Below are 15,792 nucleotides of genomic sequence, written 5' to 3'. Positions count from 1 at the left end.
TGGATGTTCTTCCAGGTGGATGTTCTTCCAGGTGGATGTTCTTCCAGGTGGATGTTCTTCCGGGTGGATGTTCTTCCGGGTGGATCTTCTTCCGGGTGGATGTTCTTCCGGGTGGATGTTCTTCCGGGTGGATGTTCTTCCGGGTGGGATGTTCTTCCGGGTGGGATGTTCTTCCGGGTGGGATGTTCTTCCGGGTGGGATGTTCTTCCGGGTGGATGTTGTTCCGGGTGGATGTTGTTCCGGGTGGATGTTCTTCCAGTTGGATGTTCTTCCAGGTGGATGTTCTTCCAGTTGGATGTTCTTCCAGGTGGATGTTCTACCAGTTGGATGTTCTACCAGTTGGATCTTCTTCCAGGTGGATGTTCTTCCAGTTGGATGTTCCAGGTGGATGTTCTTCCAGGTGGATGTTCTTCCAGGTGGATGTTCTTCCAGTTGGATGTTCTTCCAGGTGGATGTTCTTCCAGTTGGATGTTCTTCCAGGTGGATGTTCTTCCAGGTGGATGTTCTACCAGGTGGATGTTCTTCCAGGTGGATGTTCTTCCAGTTGGATGTTCTTCCAGGTGGATGTTCTTCCAGTTGGATGTTCTTCCAGGTGGATGTTCTTCCAGTTGGATGTTCTTCCAGTTGGATGTTCTTCCAGTTGGATGTTCTTCCAGGTGGATGTTCTTCCAGGTGGTTGTTCTTCCAGGTGGATGTTCTTCCAGGTGGATGTTCTTCCAGGTGGATGTTCTTCCAGTTGGATGTTCTTCCAGGTGGATGTTCTTCCAGGTGGATGTTCTTCCAGGTGGATGTTCTGCCAGGTGGATGTTCTACCAGTTGGATGTTCTTCCAAGTGGTTGTTCTTCCAGGTGGATGTTTTTCCAGGTGGATGTTCTTCCAGGTGGATGTTCTACCAGTTGGATGTTCTTCCAGGTGGATGTTCTTCCAGGTGGATGTTCTTCCAGGTGGATGTTCTTCCAGGTGGATGTTCTTCCAGGTGGGATGTTCTTCCAGGTGGGATGTTCTTCCGGGTGGGATGTTCTTCCGGGTGGGATGTTCTTCCGGGTGGGATGTTCTTCCAGGTGGTTGTTCTTCCAGGTGGTTGTTCTTCCAGGTGGATGTTCTTCCAGGTGGATGTTCTTCCAGGTGGATGTTCTTCCAGTTGGATGTTCTTCCAGGTGGATGTTCTACCAGTTGGATCTTCTTCCAGGTGGATGTTCTTCCAGGTGGATGTTCTTCCAGTTGGATGTTCTTCCAGGTGGTTGTTCTTCCAGGTGGATGTTCTTCCAGGTGGATGTTCTTCCAGGTGGATGTTCTTCCAGGTGGATGTTCTTCCAGTTGGATGTTCTTCCAGGTGGATGTTCTTCCAGTTGGATGTTCTTCCAGGTGGATGTTCTACCAGTTGGATGTTCTTCCAGGTGGTTGTTCTTCCAGGTGGATGTTCTACCAGTTGGATGTTCTTCCAGGTGGATGTTCTTCCAGGTGGATGTTCTTCCAGGTGGATGTTCTTCCAGGTAGATGTTCTTCCAGGTGGATGTTCTTCCAGGTGGATGTTCTTCCAGGTGGATGTTCTTCCAGGTGGATGTTCTTCCAGGTGGATGTTCTTCCAGGTGGTTCATTTTCTCCTGTTTGTCTGCATCTTCTAACTTTGATCTTCAGTTCTGCTCCTCCTCCCCTTTAATCCCACGTCTGTCCTGCTTGACACATGTAGCGTGTCTCTCATGAGGACTCGGTCAGAGAACTGGCTACATTGCACGTCTGTCTTTTCTCCACACCTTCTCTATTTGAAATGCTCTTCTTGTCGGTCGTTGAATGGAAAGTGTTGACGTTTGTTCCAGGCAGCAGATTTGAACATGCAGCTGTTTGACGCCCTCTCGTGGCAGTCACCGGTAACTGCAGCTGCTCTGCTTCCTGCAGGTTTGATGCAGGTTTGATTCCGTCCGCCGATGGAAAATGATTAATTTCTCAGACTTTATTGACAAACGACATAATACAACAACAATGTCAATGTCTCAGGGGGAATTGAAATGTGTAGATATTGCAGAAAAATACAATATATATATATATATATATATATATATATATATATATATATATATATATATATACACACACACACACACACACACACACACACACACACACACACACACATCTAAACACAACATAATAGAAAAGGAAACAGCAGTTCATAAAACCTTTGGGGTTTGATAAACTTTACATTTTTCAAAAATCAATTTAGTTGATTTTTGATTGATTTTTGAAGATCAATTTAGTTGGATGGGGGACCTTTCTGTGTGGAGTTTGCATGTTCTCCCCGTGTATGCGTGGGTTCTCTCCGGGATCTCCGGCTTCCTCCCACCGTCCAAAAACATGTTTCATAGGTTGATTGGCAACTCTAAATTGTCCATAGGTGTGAATGTGAGAGCGAATGGATGTGTGATTGAGGATATTCTACACTGCGACAGACTGGCGACCCTTTAACTTCACCTTTGAACATTTATGAAAACTCCGTAATTTCTATCACTCTATAAAATAGTTTCTTTGTAACATTTAATCATATTTACAGGATGATCAAAACTTAAATAAAAAATGTTAGTTTTCTATCAGTTAAACTTAGATCCATAAATCTAAATATTCACTATATCTCCTACAATCAAGCATTAATCAGAAATCTGCATTTAACATGCGTTATAAACCAGAACAACATATTGTATGAAGTTTGTTTCATTAAATATATAATAAATTAAGTTCAGAGCAGAGTCTGACCCCCCCCCCCCCCCCCGCACTTCAAAGCTGTCAGCTGTTAGACAAAAATGATAATAACAATAATGATCTACTCTTTCACCACCATCTCTCTACCACACTTCATATTTCCTCTTGACAAAGATCATCTCAAAACAACATTTCTGATTATAATCTGTAATTATCATTTATTCAGATGCTCTTTTACTGACCTGTGGTGAGAACAGAAGAGACAAACACTTTGAGCTGCCGTTAGCTTCAACACAGGAAACTTTATTCTTCTTCCTGACAGCCCAACTACTCTATACCAGCGTGATGATCGCCCTCTAGCGGCCGGTCGTGAAATAGCACAATGGTAACTGAGCCTGTTCTGAAATCAGTACTTAACGAAATTTATCAGGGATAAAAAAATATATACAACAACATAAAGACTATGACAAAATAAAATAGGGGTGTCTTCTTTTTTTTCTGACCCACCACACATGTATGAGAATTAGTATGATGATGAATTTAAAAAAATAAACACTCCAATGGTGCTTAAAAACCCTTTATTGGGTAAGTGACTGTTTTTGGTAATTTCCGCACCTGTTACTTATCGCGTCCTTCCCCCGTCTCAGTGAGTTCAAGAGTCATGGGATCTTTACCCATGACTCAGCAAAGATCATCCTCCATTATAGGTTACTCAATTGTGCAACTTGACCAATCAGCAGAGAGCAGGGTCACATCAAATTTCCCCTTTTCTCCAAAATCAGAAAAAGTTGCTTTTGCAGCTCAGTTCACTGGACATTTTCAAAGGAATCGTCAAAACTAACCACGGTAAGTTGATGAAACTCATACATTTTATTGTTGAATAGTTTTGTTAAGTGTTGACATATAAGTTGTTTGCGGAGAATTTATTGAAATGAGTGAAAATACAGCCTGAAAAATGCAGGCACCATATGCGATCATACGCCCTTTTCACTAAAAACAAAATTTTACTTGGTATGTCTGTTTTTGGACATATGTCCTATGCATCTAACAAACCATATTAGTGCATTTTCTTTACAAATAAAGAAATACAACTTAGAATATTATGTTTTAATGTTGCCAAATGTTTATATCACTATACAGTGATTCAGAGAGAATTTAAAAACTGTTTTTAGTTTATGAATAGTTATAAAGAGTGACTTTTGTCAGTTTATGATGTTATGAAAGTTGTTTTATTGCATGTGTTTAATTTTTAGCTTCCATCAATCTTTTATGGCAGTTGCAGGACGTGTTTATCATGTACCTTACCCCAATAGTTTGTGGCACATTGATGGGAACATGCGTCTCCTAAGGTTATTATCACCATACTTGTCATCCTTTTTTAGATTTTGAAAATAACTTCAGCAAGTAGAAGAAGTTTCCAGCTCTATTGTTTCCAGACGACTGTCAATAGTCTTAGAATCTTCCAGTAATATTTGGTTTTCAACCTTTCTAGATGGGTTTTGGGATTCATGGTTCAATTGATGGATCCTCCCGTCTGATGACTTCCCTCAACTGCAGCACAGACAATCGTGCCACAACAGAGCTTTCTCCGTGTTTGAAAGCAACATGCCTCTATGCCCTACCATCAAGAGTCAGAGCTGACCATGGTGCTGAAAACATCCTGGTGGCTTTATTCATGCATCTACTTCAAGGACTTGAACACAGAGGATTCAGAACCGGACGATCCGTTCACCATCAGAGCATTGAAGGCCTTTGGCGTGATGTATTTCTGCATGTGTTGCAGCACTTTGACCTCATGTTCTACTCCTTAGAGGATTCAGAGCTTCTAAACCCAGATGATGATGTCCACAGACTTTCACTGCAGATTGTTTCTCTTCCTGAAATTCCACAAAGACTGGAGCAGTTTAGACAGGCCTGGAACCTCCAGAAAATAATGGCACACCATCTGAACTCTGGACAGAGGGACGCTCCAAAACATTGCAACAGACAGCACAGCTGTCAACAATGTGTTTGGGGAAAATCCCTCCAGCCACCAAAACATTGATGCCATCCTAGAGCAGGATGGAATTCAAAGACTGCCTCCACTGGAGGAGGAAGAGTTCCAGCTGTTCATGGAGAGCCACCTCCACTCATCCTCACTCAGCAACAACAGACATCTGTACACAATGCAATCCAACAACTTTCTGATGGTAAGTTCAAATATCAGGCTTGCTGTACTGCTATTCTCAGTATTTTGCAAACACAGCCATAGTCCAATTCCAAGCCCAGAGACAAAAGTTTATTGGCTGCATATGTGATCCAGGACTGAAAGACCGCTTTGAAGTTTGATTTTCTGTTCAAATAAGGTGGTATGGGCAGTGCAGCTGATGGAGCTAATGCCAGGTGTGCTAGATTTAGCACTAACACTTTTGGTGCTGTGTTATGTTTTGTGTGTTTTTTTGTAGTACTGTTGGCTGACAATATTTGTGTGGTTCTTTTCTACTCCCATTGTGTTAGAATCTAACTAAGAATCATCTAACTCAGAGGTTGCTGGTTCAATTCTCCTACAGCAACATTTGAAAGTTGACAGACAAAAATGTCAAGTTCAAAGCACCACGAGAAGACATTTCAGTGTGAGTGGCCCTGATGGTGTAGTGGGTTAGTGTGAGGCTCTAAGGTTCAAATCCCATCTGTTGCTCACGTCTTCTAGAGACAAACAGCTTTTCTTCTAGGAACTCAGAGAACAAACAGAAAAGTGTCAAGAAGACGATTCAAGATAACAGAAGAATAGCTCAAACTGCTGTCAAAGCCCAAATCTTTGACACTTCAAGGATTGAACTGGACACTTCAAGGAAAGTCTCAGGCGTGAGGGGTTTAGTGTGGCACTCCAGCTTTTAGAAAGTCAAATGAATCTCTAACACCTTAGATTTAAAGTTCAAACTAAGTCAATCCATTTTGAATGAAATAGTCGTATCCTTTTCAAATCAGAAAGAATTGATTTAGGAATCCATCTCTGTAAAGGATCAAATCCAAACTAGTTCATATTCATCTCAACTTGAGATTTTTCAGTCTATTTATTGGACTAAAGTGAAATGTTTGTCCAGAGTTTAGTCTATTCTGCTGCCGATGCAAAGAAGTTCATCAAAAACAAACCAATGAAAGATTCTGTTTCCCCCCCAAACTAAATGACATCGGTTAGGATTTAGTGGGGGGGTTCATGTCCCCAAACACAAATTATTTGGACAAAAATAAACATAAGTAGAAAAATAGAAACCCGTCATGACCAACATTTACTCTTTTCATCATCATCTTTGGTCTCAGAATGAAAAACACAATATAATAAAACTATTTTCTATGCCAAATTCTATATGCATAAATATTAATGTATAGCCCCCCCACCACTCCCCCAATTTACAATAGTTATTAGTGAATTTCAAATCCAGTTAAAATAATTCAAACTGGTAGAGGAGCCAAAAAAAACCTTCTTTTGTTCAAATGTTTGATGTTCAGTCATGTTTTTTTGAAAGTTCCAATTGTTCAATGAAAAACAATAGAAGCTAAAAAAGGGAAAAGGGTTTGTCGTGCCGCCATTGGCTCTGAAGCAGCAACCAGGTCAAGATGTTCCACACTCTGAAAAAAACCTGACACTTAGTGGGAGTTTTCTGCAGTGATGTGATGCAGCCAGAACAGTTTAGTGTTATTGGCTTGATCAGAAGGGTGAGGGTTCAAATCCCACCATTGATAAAAAAAAAATAGCTTTTTTCAGACTTTGAAGTCATCTTCACCTCATGAGAACCAAGAGCTGCTGCTCTAACGCAGACATAAGAGTTCAGGGAAATCCTGCCTGACCTTAATTTGACCTTTGAAGGTTCAAATTCCACTTAGTCTCTTGGTAAATAATCTAACAGGTTTATTCTCTTTTTTTTCTCATAATTTAGATGACCTGCAGCTCTGATGCAGTCAGAACAGCATAGAGTTATTGGCTTGAATAGAGGAGTTGGAGGCAGAGTGAGCAGAAGGGTGAGGGTTCAAATCCCACTGAGAGTCTTTGTTCAGAAGATCATCATTTTTTCTCAGAGTGGAACATCTTCACCTCATCAGAACCACCAGCTGCAGGTCTGGTTCAGACAATAGGATTCAGGAAAAACACACCTGACCATTAAACACCAGCTTGATGGTTCAAATCCCAACTTTCATCTAAAACTTTTCTCAGAGTGTGGAACATCTTCTCTCATCAGAACCACCAGCCGCTCCTCTAAGACAGACTGATGGCTTCAGGGAAATGATGCCTGACCTCAATTCCCAACTGTGAGGGTTCAAATCCCACTGAGTATCTCTGTCATTTTCTTCAAAGTGGAGAACATCTTCACCTTAAATGAGAGACCAGCTGCTGATTTGACACAAGCAGAACAGCTCAGCGTTGTAGAGTTGATCTAACAAGCAGATGAGTGAGGGTTCAAATCCCACCGCATGGATTTGGAAAGAAACTCTCCAAGTTTTTTCAGAGAGTCTAACATCTTCACCTCATCAGAACGAGGAGCTGCAGTTCTGGTCTAGCAAGTATAGCACAGTGGTAGAGAAGAGGCTATCATGGGTGGGAGTGCAGGGTTCAATTCCAAACTTGGGACAGAGGCAGTAACTTCCCTCTGTCAGACTGAAGGTCAATCAAGGTCAGTGGAGTTTGTCTGGTTGGCAAAGGTCAAGGAAATGGGAGAAAGGTGAATTTGCTGTTTGATTTATTAAGATCCAGGTTTGAGCAGTCCAGGTCCAGCGGTTTTTGAACAGGACCCGGTTTTACGTAATCTTAATGTGAAAAATGCAGCAGAAGGTTCCTTTAGTGCCCTCGCCAATCAGAAGCTGTGAATCGCAAGCCAACTTCAGCGTCGTCTGACCGCACGGATTTACAAACATATGATCGAGCAGAGCAGGCCGTAAAATATTAGCATAACTGTAATAAACGCACATTATGAAGATAGTCTCCTGCAGCTTCGCGCTGAGTGAGATTTTTTTTTGTCCAACCAGCAACGTTTAGCATGGAGAAATCTGCTGTCTGTTGATGGAGCTCCAGCTGTCATCATACAGTAAATTCACCGCGAAGCTGCAGATAAATTTGTAAATATGTGGGAATCAGTCTTTATTTTGTTCTTGGACACCACTGGAAACACAAATTCATATGATGGTTTCTCAGATCGCAGCAGCATTTCCGCCTTCAGTGATCATCAGGAGCTTCGCGCTCCGCTATGCGAAGGCAGCTGGCGGTCCGAAGAACAAAAGCTTGTCCGCGGTGCGTCAGGAGGAGGACCGCAGAAGGCGGACATGCAGCTATGTAGTCCTGAGAAGCTGTGGAAACTCATCAGAAGTTCACAACCATCACAAAACCCTCGTCTCTGCCGCTAACACAGTCTGCTCCTGGTGTGTGTGTGTGTGTCAGTCAGCAGCCGGACACACAGAGAAAGCAGTGACGTCATCGCCCCGCCTCCCCTCTGCTAATGCTTTTTCGAAATGAATATTGCGACAAGGTGCGCGGGGTGGATGTTAAAATGCAAATGCAATCCCCTCTTTGCATTTTCGTTTGAATTATGACACAGAATAAGCAGTTTTAAGTATAAAATGAAAAAGCATTTTGAAATATTGCTTTTTCATTTGAATTCTGAGTCAAAAAATGCAGCTTCATTGTGAAAATTAAAAAGCATTTCTGTTAATCCATTTTAATTGTCAAATTAGACATTTCTAAATGAATTTTCATACACATTTACCAGAGAATGTCTTGAAAATGAAATGTCAAATACCATTTTCATTTTAATTTTAATTAAGTGACAGAATAAGCTGTGTTGAGGAAGGAAAAGAAAAAGCATTTTGAAGGATTGCTTTTTCATTTTATTTTTGAGTCAAAAAATGCTTTTTCATTTTGAAAATGAAAAAGCATTTCTGGTTTTGACTTTGCTTTTTATTTATGCTACAGAATCGTTTCCATATACCTGGCATATCTGAAGTTTAGTTTGTAAAATTGTGTTTTGTAATGTAATTCCACTTTGTACAATAAAGTTGGAAAAAATTGTTTACGAAGGATTGTGGGAATGCAGGTGTGCTGGAATTTCCGGGTGACACGCGCTTGTTTCTTCAGGTGAGGACAATAAATGAGGAACCATCAGACATTCTTGTCAAAGACAACATTGACTCAGTTCAAGGTTTCCTTCAAGACTTTTTTTTTTTTTTTAGTTTTCCTTGAAGACCAGAAGTCAAACGAAAGTCCCGTGACGTCACAGACCGGATCGGCCACATTCGATGAAGATCGGGTATTTCCGTGGAGCTGAACATCCAGCAGCTGCAGCTCTGCAGTCTGCCAGCAGAGGGCGCCCTTCCTGAAACTCTAATGCATCAGGTATGGAACATTGATGTTAAAACACGGAATGATGAACTAAAATACCAGAGTATGAATGAAAAAAACACACAATGAGGATTTAAAACCACATCAAACATCACAGATTTAACACTGAAACAGTTTGATGTTGAGAACAAATTCATGGACTTTAGAGCTTTTTGTTTTTTCTACATTTAGTCTGACATCCAAAAAATAAAGAAAAATGTGGGATTTAGTTAGAAAAATGGACATTTATGGACATAAATGAGCAAAGAGTAGGAATAAGTTTCTGAAACATTTAAAGGACATTTCTTTATGTTGGTGGAAGTCAAACATGTTTCCATCAGAAAAGGAAAGTTTCCATTAGAAATGACAGGATTGTAATCTGTTAGTGGAAGTGAGGTCATTCTAAGCCTCCACAGCTTTCTGCAGAGTTTAAAGGTTTAGACTCATTCCTGCAGGTTTATTGATCCATCATTGGGACCAGAGATACTGGCTCTACAGAAGTCCTAGTTCTGAACTGATCAGGATTCCAAATGTGGGTCAATAACTGAGTCCTTGTGAGTCAACTTGATACTTTTATTGATGAAAGCAGAACTCCTCTTTGTTTGGAGTTGGAGCAAGCAGAGTACAGGAATGCAAACTGTGAGCAGCACAGAACAGGATCAGCTGATCTAGATAAGCGGCTCTGCTGCAGTAAAGCCAGATGTTCAGTGGGATTCAGAGAAGGTCAGCAGGACATTTCACTGTCGCCTCAGGAATCCAGACATCAGAAACCAGGCTCTGCTATGTAACCACCAAAGTGAACAGGCCGGTTGTTGTTGTCACACTGGACCAACAGCTTCCTGTTAGTCAGGAGAATGCCTTCATATTGACAGTTGGGTTTCTTGGCATCGTTGTCCTTCAGTTTGCAGTTGATGAGTGTGAACATTTTCTTGCTCTCCATCATTTGACTTTGACTGTTTAGGGTTCCCTCACTTGTACAGATTTTTTCGACTTCAGCCAGGTCAGAGGCAATGAAAGTGTTGATTCTTTTACAGTTGTTGTTGTCGTAAATGTTCTTGTCTCTTATCACTGAGTCACATTTGTTGTTTACCATTGTTACCATGTCTGTCATGTCTTTGTCTATGTGCTTCCTGCAAAAACGTTCATATGTAGCCAGAGATGAGTCAGCAAAGAGCATGAGGATCAGCAAACAGCTCAGCAGGATCTTCATGGTCACCTGGAAGCAAAAACAACAACATCTGTTGGTTTTTCAGCTTTTCTACCAAAGCAGCTGCAGATCCTCAACACTTTCTTCCAGAAAGCGTTTAGCAGAAACCAACACGTCTAGAGATCCTAATGGGACCAGGATCACAGTGATGGATGGCGTTTCTGCAGAAACCATGACATTCCTGGAATTCCCTGTTTCATCCCCAAAGAAGGACCAGGACCTTCTGTTCTAAACGTCTGTCTGTCTCCGTTCAGAAGAAGGAACCAGCAGATAAAGCAGTTTTCTAAGGACACTTTCAAAGTCCCTCAAACTGAAAGGTCTGAAAGGAACTCCAGACTTTCTGGAGAGTGAACTGATGGCTGATGGTCTCACCCACAGTCTCTGGTTCTTCAGGAGCTTCAGAACGGGATGCTGGACCCACGCTGGTTCAGGCAGGAGGACCTCTGAGGCGTCAGCTGCTGAAGGTCTTCAGTCTCTGAAGATCTCACAGGCTCTTTATAGAGAGCAGACGGACAGGAAACGTCTGCAGGGACAGATGCAGATAAGAAAAAGGGAAGTGAAGGTTAGGAAGAAGTTCCACATTCAGGAGAAAAGTTTCTCAGAAAAACTGTTTCCTTCAGGTTTCCTCTCTTTAGCCTGACTGTTAGAAATGAAGAATCATGTTCAGACTGACAGTCATGTCAGATTTAGCAACAGAGGTGGTTTCTAGATGTTCATCAGAGGTTCTCTATCTGACCGTTGAACATCATCCCTTCCCTTTTAATGAATCACAGTGAGAAAAGCAAAAAAATGTCTGAGAGAACTGATCAACAGATCCAATGTTTCATCTGTGAAGGCGTCTGCTGGAACTAAAGATGTTCAGGGAGTTTCTCAAAATCAGACAGAGAATCAAAATAATATAGACATAGATCAGAAGACCACAGACACAAACTCAACCTGGTAATCTCTCTGCAGAGATCCTCAGATCTCCTCCTCCCCTTTAATCCCACGTGTGTCCTGCTTGACACATGTAGCGTGTCTCTCATGAGGACTCGGTCAGAGAACTGGCTACATTGCACGTCTGTCTTTTCTCCACACCTTCTCTCTGCAGAGATCCTCAGATCTCTTCCTCCGTTCTCCAGTTTCTCCTGATTTCTTCCCAAACTCTTGGTTGGAGCCCGGCTGGGTTTAAAGGAGAACATGCAGTGGGAGCTGTCCGGATGGTGGTGCTGAAACCTTCAGGGGGGTATTCCAGAAAGCAGGTTATGCTAGCTCTCACGATAAGTTTGAGGCTAAGGAAGTTGATAACCTCAGTTTTCGGTTCCAGAAATGGAGGTATGTTTCAGGGTAGGTCATGTTGCCATGGCAACTCATGCTCTGAAAATAACCTGGTCTGGAGCAGGTTTAGTTGAAGGTTAGTTTGTTTTCAGAGAGGTGAAGCAGCATGGCGTGTCCATTTGAAGATGATTTAGTGGATGAAGAAGCTCAGATAATACTTTTTCCACCATGAGAGGCTGATAAGACCACATATGGATGTTGGAAAGATAAACTTTTTACTTTGATCTAACTTCATTATTTGCTTCAGTTGAGATAAATCCGTTTTTTCTTAAGTCAGCTTTAAAATAACATGTAGTTGTCAGACAGTTATTTTACTTTCATTCAAATTAATTCAATTAAGTGTAACTTTGGTGCTGCTGTTAGATCGGCACCGCAAGGAATTGTGGGATATCATTCCCTTTGCCTGTCTGGACAGATTTGGGTTTAAGTTTGTGTTTTTGACCAAATGTGTTTAGTTGTTTAGCTGTTTTACAGTATTTTGCCGAGTTAATTTGTTCTACTATGCTTATGTCTCTGCACCATGAGTGAGAGTGAAGGAGAGGATGATGAGTTTATATAGCACCCCTACCATCTAATGCTGTAATGACAATGATGGTAAATTAGTCACTGCTTTTTTGCACTCCGTGGATTTTTTTCCCGTCCTTTTTGTTGTCATAAAAATTATCTGACGGCTCAAACTTAAACATATGAGAGTTCAAGAAATATAATAAATTGAGATGGAAAAAAGATTAATTAAATTGGAGTAATATGACATTTAGTTAAATAAATATGTAAATCTGAGTTGTTTAAACAATTATTGAGTTTTATAAACGTAAGTAATTAGGTTGAATACATTTAACTCAATTACTTGTTACCAATAGAAGTAATTCATTTAAGGCGACAAAATTGGATAAGTTATATATATATATATATATATACATATATATATATATATATATATATATATATATATATATATATATATATATATGCGTCACAAGGAAATGGAAACAAGATCAGAAACTCGTGCGTTTACTTTGTCTGTTATTTTTCTCCAAGCAGAAACTCTTTCTTTTGATGATGCGGCCGTGTTACTTTTTTGATGGACGAATAATCTTCATATTCCGTCATTAAAATCTCCGACTCCCTCTCACTGAAGTATAGCGCTCTCTTTTTTTTTTCACCACGCATTTCCTTGGTGACTCCAGAAATCAGAATGTCTTTATGTATGTAGTGTATTGGAGTTGTTATACACTTTGTGTCCACAGGTGTCGCTGTGAGATTTGAGTTGTACTGTTGTGATGCAGTAAAAGAGAGCTAAATAAACAGACGGTAAACTGAAAACTTGACTCCGTACACGTCTTATATTACATGGTGTCAGAAGTTACCAGACTTCGCAGAAAAAAAGGAAGAAAATGGAGCAGATGAAACCACAGACTTCACTAAGTCTAGAAGGAAATCTAGCGGAAAATTGGAGGGTTTGGATCCAGAGATTTGAACTTTCCCTTGTCACCAGCGGAATCGATGAAAAGTCCGACGCTGTGAAAAGAGCCACATTCCTGCACGTGGCTGGGGACGAAGCAATTAAGGTATTCAACACCTTTGACTTTGATGAAGACGTCGATGACTACGATGAGATGAAAGAGATGTTCAGGCGACATTGTGAGCCAAGAAAAAATGTGACGTATTTGAGACACCTGTTCTTCACACGCCTGCAAGGAAAATCAGAAACTGTGGATGCGTATGTGACTGATTTAAAAAATAAAGCATGAGACTGTGAGTTTGAGCATCTCACTGACTCACTGATACGGGATAGAGTCGTTTGTGGGATAATGGATGATCAAGTTTGAGGACGACTATTACGAGAACCTGACCTCACGCTACAAAAAGCAATAGACATTAGTAGAGCCAGTGAGTTAAGCCGGAGTCAGCAAAAAAGTCTGCATGAGGAGGTTGAAATTCCTGTTCATAAAGTCACCAAGCAAAAACAACATGAGAGAAAGAAAGAGGATGGATTAAAGTCACAGAGCATAAAGATGAGAAATCACGGAAACTGCTTTAGATGTGGCTACAAGCATGAGCCAAGAAAATGTCCTGCTTATGGACAAGTGTGCAAAGCCTGCTACAGACAAAATCAGTATGCAAAAATGTCTAATTCACGAAGACAACAAGATAACCACAAAGTGCAACAAATAAACAAGGCTGAGGCAGGTGATCAAGAATCTTTCATTGGCTCCATACAAGCAGAAAAACAAGAACACTCGGTCTCACAGATGAATGCTGAAGGAACGAAGAAAGAAAAGTGGCGTGAAAGTCTGATCGTCAATGAGAAAGTCTGATCGAGTCAGGCTGGATACTGGAGCTGACTGCAATGTCATTTCCATGAGAGATCTCAGAAAGCTGAGAGTGGACAAAAAGGTGAGCAGATCTTACTCCAAGCTTGTTGGGTATTCAGGTAAAAAAATTCAAACTAAAGTAAAAATCGTGTTGACATGTCAATACAAAGATAAAAACTATGATATAGAGTTTGAAGTCATAAAGAACAAGGCACCTGCGATTCTGGGAGGAGAGTCATGTGAGGAAATGGGTCTTGTCAAAAGACTGCATGTGCTTGAAACGGAGAGTGACATTCTTAGTGAATATGAGGATCTCTTCACTGGATTAGGCTGTTTACCTGGACTATATCACATCAAGACAGATCCAGATGTCAGTCCAGTCATCAATGCACCCAGGAAAGTGCCTGTTGCTCTGAAAAACAACATTGAAACAGAGCTGAAAAGAATGGAAAGCTTGGGAGTAATAACCAAACAAACAGAACCCACAGAGTGGGTAAATAGTATGGTGACTGTAACAAAAGCTAACAAAGTTCGTATCTGCATTGACCCACAAGACCTGAATGCTGCCATTAAAAGAGAACATTATCCACTGAGAACAATTGAGGAAGTCGTAGCTGAGATGCCAAATGCCAAATATTTTTCAGTTTTGGATGCAAACCATGGATTTTGGCAAATCCAACTGGATGAAGAAAGCTCTCACCTGTGTACATTCAACTCACCATTTGGCAGATACCGATTTAAAAGACTTCCATTCGGCATTTCCTCAGCACCGGAAGTGTTCCAGAGATGCATAGCCAGACACCTAGAAGGGTTAGAGGGTGTGGTCAATGTAATAGATGACATCCTAGTTTGGGGAGAGAACATTGAGCAGCATGACTGTCGACTGAGGCAACTGCTAGAACGCATTCAGAAAATCAATCTGAAACTGAATAAAAATAGGTGTAAGATAAGAATGACAGAAATCACCTACATTGGACATGTGCTCAGTGAGCAGGGACTCAAGCCAGACCCAGAAATTATTGCAATACCTCTCTAAATTCATCCCTAACCTTTGGGACATTAGTGCCCCTCTGAGGAAGTTGGAAGGAAGCGTGCAATGGCATTGGGGAACAGAGCAGCAACAGAGTTTTGACAAACTAAAAGCACTAGCCAAGCACCAGTACTGAAGTACTATGATGTGAACAAACCAGTTACCTTGTCTGTGGATGCAAGTTCAGAGGGTTTGGGAGCGGTGCTACTTCAGGAAGGACAGCAGGTAGCATATGACTCCAAGGCACTTACTGTCAAAAACGTTATGCACAAATTGAGAAAGAGTTGCTGGCTATAGTTTTTGGCTGTGAGAAGTTCCATCAATACCTATATGGAAGACACGTCCATGTAGAAAGTGATCATAAGCCACTAGAAGTGATTCAAAGTCACTCCTCAGTGCTCCAGCTAGACTGCAAAGAATGCTCATGAGGCTGCAAAAGTTCAGTCTGGAGGTTAAATACAAACCAGGAAAGGAGATGCATGTTGCAGATGCACTAAGCAGAGCGTGTCTGAATGAACACAAAGAAACACTCATAGATGAAGAAATGGATGCAACATCCAGTTCCTGAAAGAGCATGGGAAAAAGTAGGTGTGGATTTGTTTCACTTCAATGAAATGGAGTTCTTACTGTGTGTGGATTATTTTTCAAAGTTCCCAGAGATCGTCAAACTGAGTGGAACCACAAGCAAACACATCAGCATTGCACTCAAGTCCATTTTTGCAAGACTTGGGGTGCCTGATGAGTTATTCTCAGACAATGGCAGACAGCTGGTGAGCCAGGAGATGGGGGATTTCAGCACTGCATGGGATTTCAAACACACCACCTCCAGTCCCACTTTCCCACAATCAAATGGACAGGCTGAGAGGGCGGTCCAGACAGTAAC

General features: G+C 41.2%; 1 protein-coding gene and 1 long non-coding RNA gene across 11 annotated transcripts in view; both read right to left on the bottom strand.

Annotated features, from left to right (window-relative positions):
• LOC144983678 (NACHT, LRR and PYD domains-containing protein 12-like) overlaps positions 1 to 3,027 on the bottom strand; it is a 128,325-nt gene extending 125,298 nt beyond the window's left edge. For 9 of the 10 annotated variants that reach the window (XM_078930717.1, XM_078930732.1, XM_078930720.1 and 6 more), the window contains exon 1: positions 2,937 to 3,027. The gene's annotated coding sequence lies outside the window, so the exon portion shown is untranslated. The remainder of the gene's footprint in view (positions 1 to 2,936) is intronic. The other variant, XM_078930734.1, reaches the window with a different exon arrangement.
• Positions 3,028 to 9,599: 6,572 nt separating this feature from the next.
• Positions 9,600 to 10,782, bottom strand: LOC144983698 (uncharacterized). The gene is made up of 2 exons (XR_013647458.1): positions 10,620 to 10,782; positions 9,600 to 10,256 (listed from the first exon to the last, which is right to left on the bottom strand). It is a non-coding gene; the product is annotated as an uncharacterized LOC144983698 (long non-coding RNA).
• Positions 10,783 to 15,792: the final 5,010 nt, after the last annotated feature.

The sequence above is a fragment of the Oryzias latipes genome, chromosome 2 (assembly GCF_053564925.1).
Source record: "Oryzias latipes strain Hd-rR chromosome 2, Olatipes_Hd-rR_3.1".
In the NCBI taxonomy this organism is placed as follows: Eukaryota; Metazoa; Chordata; class Actinopteri; order Beloniformes; family Adrianichthyidae; genus Oryzias; species Oryzias latipes.
Note: the sequence above shows the minus strand (reverse complement) of the source record. Positions and strands in the feature narration are given on the sequence as shown.